Genomic DNA, 5,130 nt, shown 5'->3' on the forward strand with positions numbered 1-5,130 from the left:
TAAAACTAAACGGCCACACTTGTAAGCAATATTTTAGGGAGAAACACTTTCCTGTGTGAGTGATAGGTTGATGGTTCCACAGGTTCCTCCCAGTTCTAAGCCCTCTCTGGGTTGTTTTCACAGGGTTTTTTTCTTCTTTTTTTGGCTGGGTACAGTGAACTTTATGGATGGTGCATGACAAAGTAGGGCTCCCTGCGCCCCTCCCTTTCTTCAGGTGGACTGGGGTGGAAACAGTGGTCAGGAGATTTTCAGTGTGTCAGGGATCAATCTGGGACAAGGACTCCCCAGCAGCTGAGGGTCTCTCTTCCTCTTGCTGAGTTGGTGGTCCAAGGGACTCTTACTTCTTGGAGGCCATGTGGACCATAAGGTCCACCACCCTGTTACTGTAGCCAAATTCATGGTCATACCAAGAAATGAGCTTGACAAAGTGGTCATTGAGGGCAATGCCAGCCCCAGCATCAAAGGTGGAGGAGTGGGTATCACTGCTAAAGTCACAGGAGACAACCTGGTCCTCAGTAGAGCCCAGGATGCCCTGAGGGGGCCCTCTGATGCCTGCTTCACTACCTTCTTGTATCATCGTATTTGGCAGCTTTCTCCAGGCAACAGGTCAGATCCACAACCGACACATTGGGAGTGGAGACACAGAAGGCCATGCCAGTGAGATTCCCATTCAGCTCAGGGATGACCTTGCCCACAGCCTAGGCAGAGCCAGTAGAACACTGGTTCTCAACCTTCCTAATGCCGCGACCCTTTAATACAGTTCCTCATGTTGTGGTGACCCCCGATTTCATTGTTACAAATTGAACATAATTAAAGCATAGTGATTAATCACAAAAACAATATGTAATTATATATGTGTTTTCCGACAATCTTAGGCAACCCCTGTGAAAGGGTCTCGACCCACAGGTTGAGAACCACTGCAGTAGAAGCAGGGATGATGTTCTGGGAAGCCCCTCAGCCATCACCCTACAGCTTCCCAGAGGGCCATCCTCGGTCTTCTGGGTGGTGGTGATGGCATGGACTGTGGTCATGAGTCCCTCCATGATGCCAAAGTTGTCATGGATGACCTTGGCCAGGGTGGCCAAGCAGTTGGTAGTGCAGGAGGCATTGCAGACAATCTCGAGGGAGTTGTCATACTTGTCATGGTTCACACCCACCACAAACATGGGGGCATCCACAGAAGGGACAGAGATAATGACCCTCTTGGCTCTGCCCTTCAAGTGAGCCCCAGCCTTCTCCATGGTAGTGAAGACACCGGTGGACTCCACAACATACTCAGCACCAGCATCACCCCATTTGATGTTGGCGGGATCTTGCTCCTGGAAGATGAAGATGGACTTTCCATTGAAACAAGCTTCCCATTCTCAGCCTTGACTGTGCCTTTGAACTTGCCATGAGTAGAATCCTACTGGAACATGTAGACCATGTAGTTGAGGTCAATGAAGGGGTCATTGATGGCGACAATATTCACTTTGCCAGAGTTAAAAGCAGCCCTGGTGACCAGGCGCCCAATGCGGCCAAATCCGTTCACTCCAACCTTCACCATCGTGTCTCAGGGTTGTGGCTGCTGGCACAGCGCAGGAAGAGAGGCTGTCTCTGTTTGCACAGTTTTATGGAGACGGCGTTAAATCTCTAACCAGAAGTTTGGGGAACCCTAATAATATTGACTTGACCCAATTGGTTGCCATAATTAGGACAAGTTATTTTTACTTTATATCCAAGACACTTATTGTGGAATCTAGATGATACTATTGACTTCGAAAAGGTAAGAATTTAAAAAGACTAAACATAAAAGGCAACAAAATAATAACATTTATTGTTTACCTTGTTTTGACCATATGCTGTATTAAAGGCTTTATTTCACAACTTACCTTTTCAATAGTCAAAAGAGACAGCTGGTGCTCTCTTTTTCTTTACACTAGAAAGAAATTATCTTTAAAAAAGATTTTATAAGATGGCTATAAAAGCTGTTATTTTATACCCTAGTGTGAATATGGTGGGTATTTATTTTATTCTAGTTTTATTAAGAAATGCATAACTGGAGGGAGCAGGCGGGGTGATGTTAATGGGGGGAAAGGGAGACATATGTAAAACTTTCAACAATAAAAAATTTAAAAAGAAATGCGAAACTGCCCAGCCAGTGTAGCTCACTGGTTGAGCATCAGTCCATGAACCATGAGGTCACCAGTTTGATTCCTGCTCTGACACATGCCTGGGTTCTGGGTTTGATCCCCAGTAGGGGACATGCAGGAGGCAGTTGGTCAATGCTTCTCTCTCATCAATGTTTCTATCTCTCTCTCCCTTCAGCCAATGGGAGGCCTCCGGGCAATGGAGAGGTAGGGAGAAGCCAGGGTATTCCTCCCTTTTCATGTGTCACCTTCACGGTCTATTGCGGTTGGTAGGGAGCAGGGCTACAACACTTGGGTTCCACTAACACCCTCTCCTCCCTCTGTAGATGGGGCAGGCCTCCTTCCATGGCTAATTTATGGACATTTTCCCCACTCCATTAGGAATTGCCATCCTTTCATCTGTTGTGTAACCATTCCCTTACATTTAATTCCTGTAGATATAAGTTCTTGATGTAATTTCTTTTCTTTGGTTTGACATTAATCTGTATAATTTCATTTTGTATGATCTTTAGAAATAGACTACACTTTTAACATTTGGTTTCTGTCAAACATGACTTATCCAAAAATGGACTAGCAAGAAATAGTCAAATCCTTTACATAGAACATATGTTTCAAAAAATATACTACTATTGGGTCAGTACTGAAAATTGAGTTTTCAAGGAATATCAACAACAACAGAAAGGATGACAAATTTTACTTACTTTGAACTCTGTTCAAATAAAAGTTGCCAAATTTCATAGAATAATATGACCCTCACTTTAGGCAGGATGCATTTTAATTTAATAGAAAATATTTCAAATTTTTGGTCTTGAGATATGAATTGTAACTGGAAGCCACAAAATGAAATATAGTATATGGGAATTAAAGAAAAAAAGTATCTTTGCCATTTCCTCATGGTTAGGCTCAGTAAGAACTCAGCATGAAGACAATATAAATGCCTCCCTTGAGATTTCTACCTCTCCCAACAACAGGAACAAAACATGACTTGCAATGTGACACTGAAGTGAAAATGAATGATGGCCAATAGACTTTTTGAGGTGTAGGGGCCAGAATGTACTGCTATATCTAAAATGTTGTAATATTTATGTTAGACTTTACACATGACATAGGTTTTTTTATACATTCTCTATAAAAAGTGACGTTTTTGCATTTGTTTTTCATTTCCAAAAATTTGAGATAACATACACTACAGCACATGGAAAACTCCCTATGGGATACTTGTATAATACCTTTGTATTATTAGAAATAGCAACTAATGTTAGAAAATAGTTTTAAAATGTATCTTTATGGCATTAAAGATGTTTCGGTTGGCTGAAGATTCACTGAGTTTATCCTTTCTTTCCTTCTTCTGCTCTCATTTTTCCAACTTCTCTTTATGCTCGTTCCAGGTACGTTTTGTAATGACATGGCAAAAGTATGGCCTCCAAGTGCAAACCTCAGATTCCCCACTTTTAACCTGGGAACATTACTTACTCCTTTGAGTCTCCATCTCTTCACATACAAGATGTATGTAATACTACCCTTCCCCTGGGGTTTTGTTAGGACAAAATAACTTTAAATAGTATTTTATAGGTGATGAAGAATTTACCTCCAGGATATTCTTGTTATTTCAATACTCAATAATAAGTAAAGCGCCAAATTAAAAATTAGGAAAAAGATTTGAATAGACACTTTACTAAAGACAATATATGGATGGCAAATAAGTGAATGCGAAAATACTCAACATTATTCATTATCAGGGAAATTCAAATTAAAAGAATTACTATTAAATATTTACTAGAATGAATAAAATTTAAAATACTGACCATACCAAGTATTGGAATGATCATGGAACACCAGAGACTTGCATACACTGCCAGAAGAAATTGGACATGGTTATAACTATTTTGGAAAACAGTTTGGCAGTTTCTTAAAATGTTAAACATATACTTCCCACATGGTGCCTCGATTACACTCTTGGTTTTTACTCAAGAGCATTGAAAGTATATCTCTTTTTTTAAATCACTTTAAGATAGTAAAAGTTTCTCTAGCCATATTAAGTCATCAAAAATAGTCTTTAATAACTTAAATTTCAATTTTCAGGCAGTAATCAAAACTCCAAACTAAAGTCAAAGTCCAAGCTTCCTCTCTCCCCCACATCAGTGTTGCTTAAGTTTGGTACCAGAAGAGGCAAATTCTGTGTGACTGGCTTCTTCTGACTCCCCCTCCCACCACCAAATTGTCCTTCATCTCTGCACCAATAGCTGAGATTTCTGACTTCTCCAAGGTCTGGCCCAGCAAATAATTGGTTAGGGTTTTATGTGATACTGTCAGGATAATCTGGTTTCTCTGGATGTGTTTTTCTGCATGAGTTAACTGTTCAAAATGGACCTTTTTCCTTTAAGGGATTGCTGGGTTTTCTCTAGACATCCCTCTCCTATTTCTTGTAGTTACTGGAGTGTGTCACTGCAGATCCCTGACAGTTAGCATTGACCACTCAGATGAGAGAAATAAAAGACCTAAATAGAGGGACAGACTGTATTTATAAAATAAAAGACTCAATATTGTTAAGATGTTAATTATATCCAGATTTATCTCAACTAGAAAAAAAATCTTGAGTGGTTTTTTTTTAAATAGAATTGACTAGCTTATTCAAATTCACAAGGAAATTTATTAAAACCTAAAATAGCCAAAAATGTATTTGAAAAAGAATAAAGTTGGTGGACTGATAGCACATGACTTCAAGATTGATCATAAAACTACAGTCTTCAGGACATGTAGTATTGGTATACACATAGAGAAAGTTTGTAACTGGAACAGAACAGGAGGTCCAGAAGTAGATCTATACCTATATGGTCAATTAATTTTTGAAAGAGTGCAAAGACAATTTAGTAAGAAAAGGTAGTCTTTTCAATAAATGATGCTTGAACATTGGATATCCAAAAAAGAATGCTTAATTCACAGTTTGAATTATACAAAATGAATTCAAATTGAATTATATATGCAATATGATGCCTAAACT

At 39.5% G+C, this 5,130-nt stretch overlaps 1 pseudogene; it reads right to left on the minus strand.

Annotated features, from left to right (window-relative positions):
• Window positions 1-337: 337 nt before the first annotated feature.
• On the minus strand, window positions 338-1,572 carry LOC139007296 (glyceraldehyde-3-phosphate dehydrogenase-like; annotated as a pseudogene).
• Between the last annotated feature and the right edge of the window lie 3,558 nt (window positions 1,573-5,130).

Source organism: Myotis yumanensis, unplaced genomic scaffold (assembly GCF_028538775.1).
Source record: "Myotis yumanensis isolate MYYU_CA2020_CCGP unplaced genomic scaffold, mMyoYum1.0.hap1 SCAF_1, whole genome shotgun sequence".
Taxonomy (NCBI): domain Eukaryota; kingdom Metazoa; phylum Chordata; class Mammalia; order Chiroptera; family Vespertilionidae; genus Myotis; species Myotis yumanensis.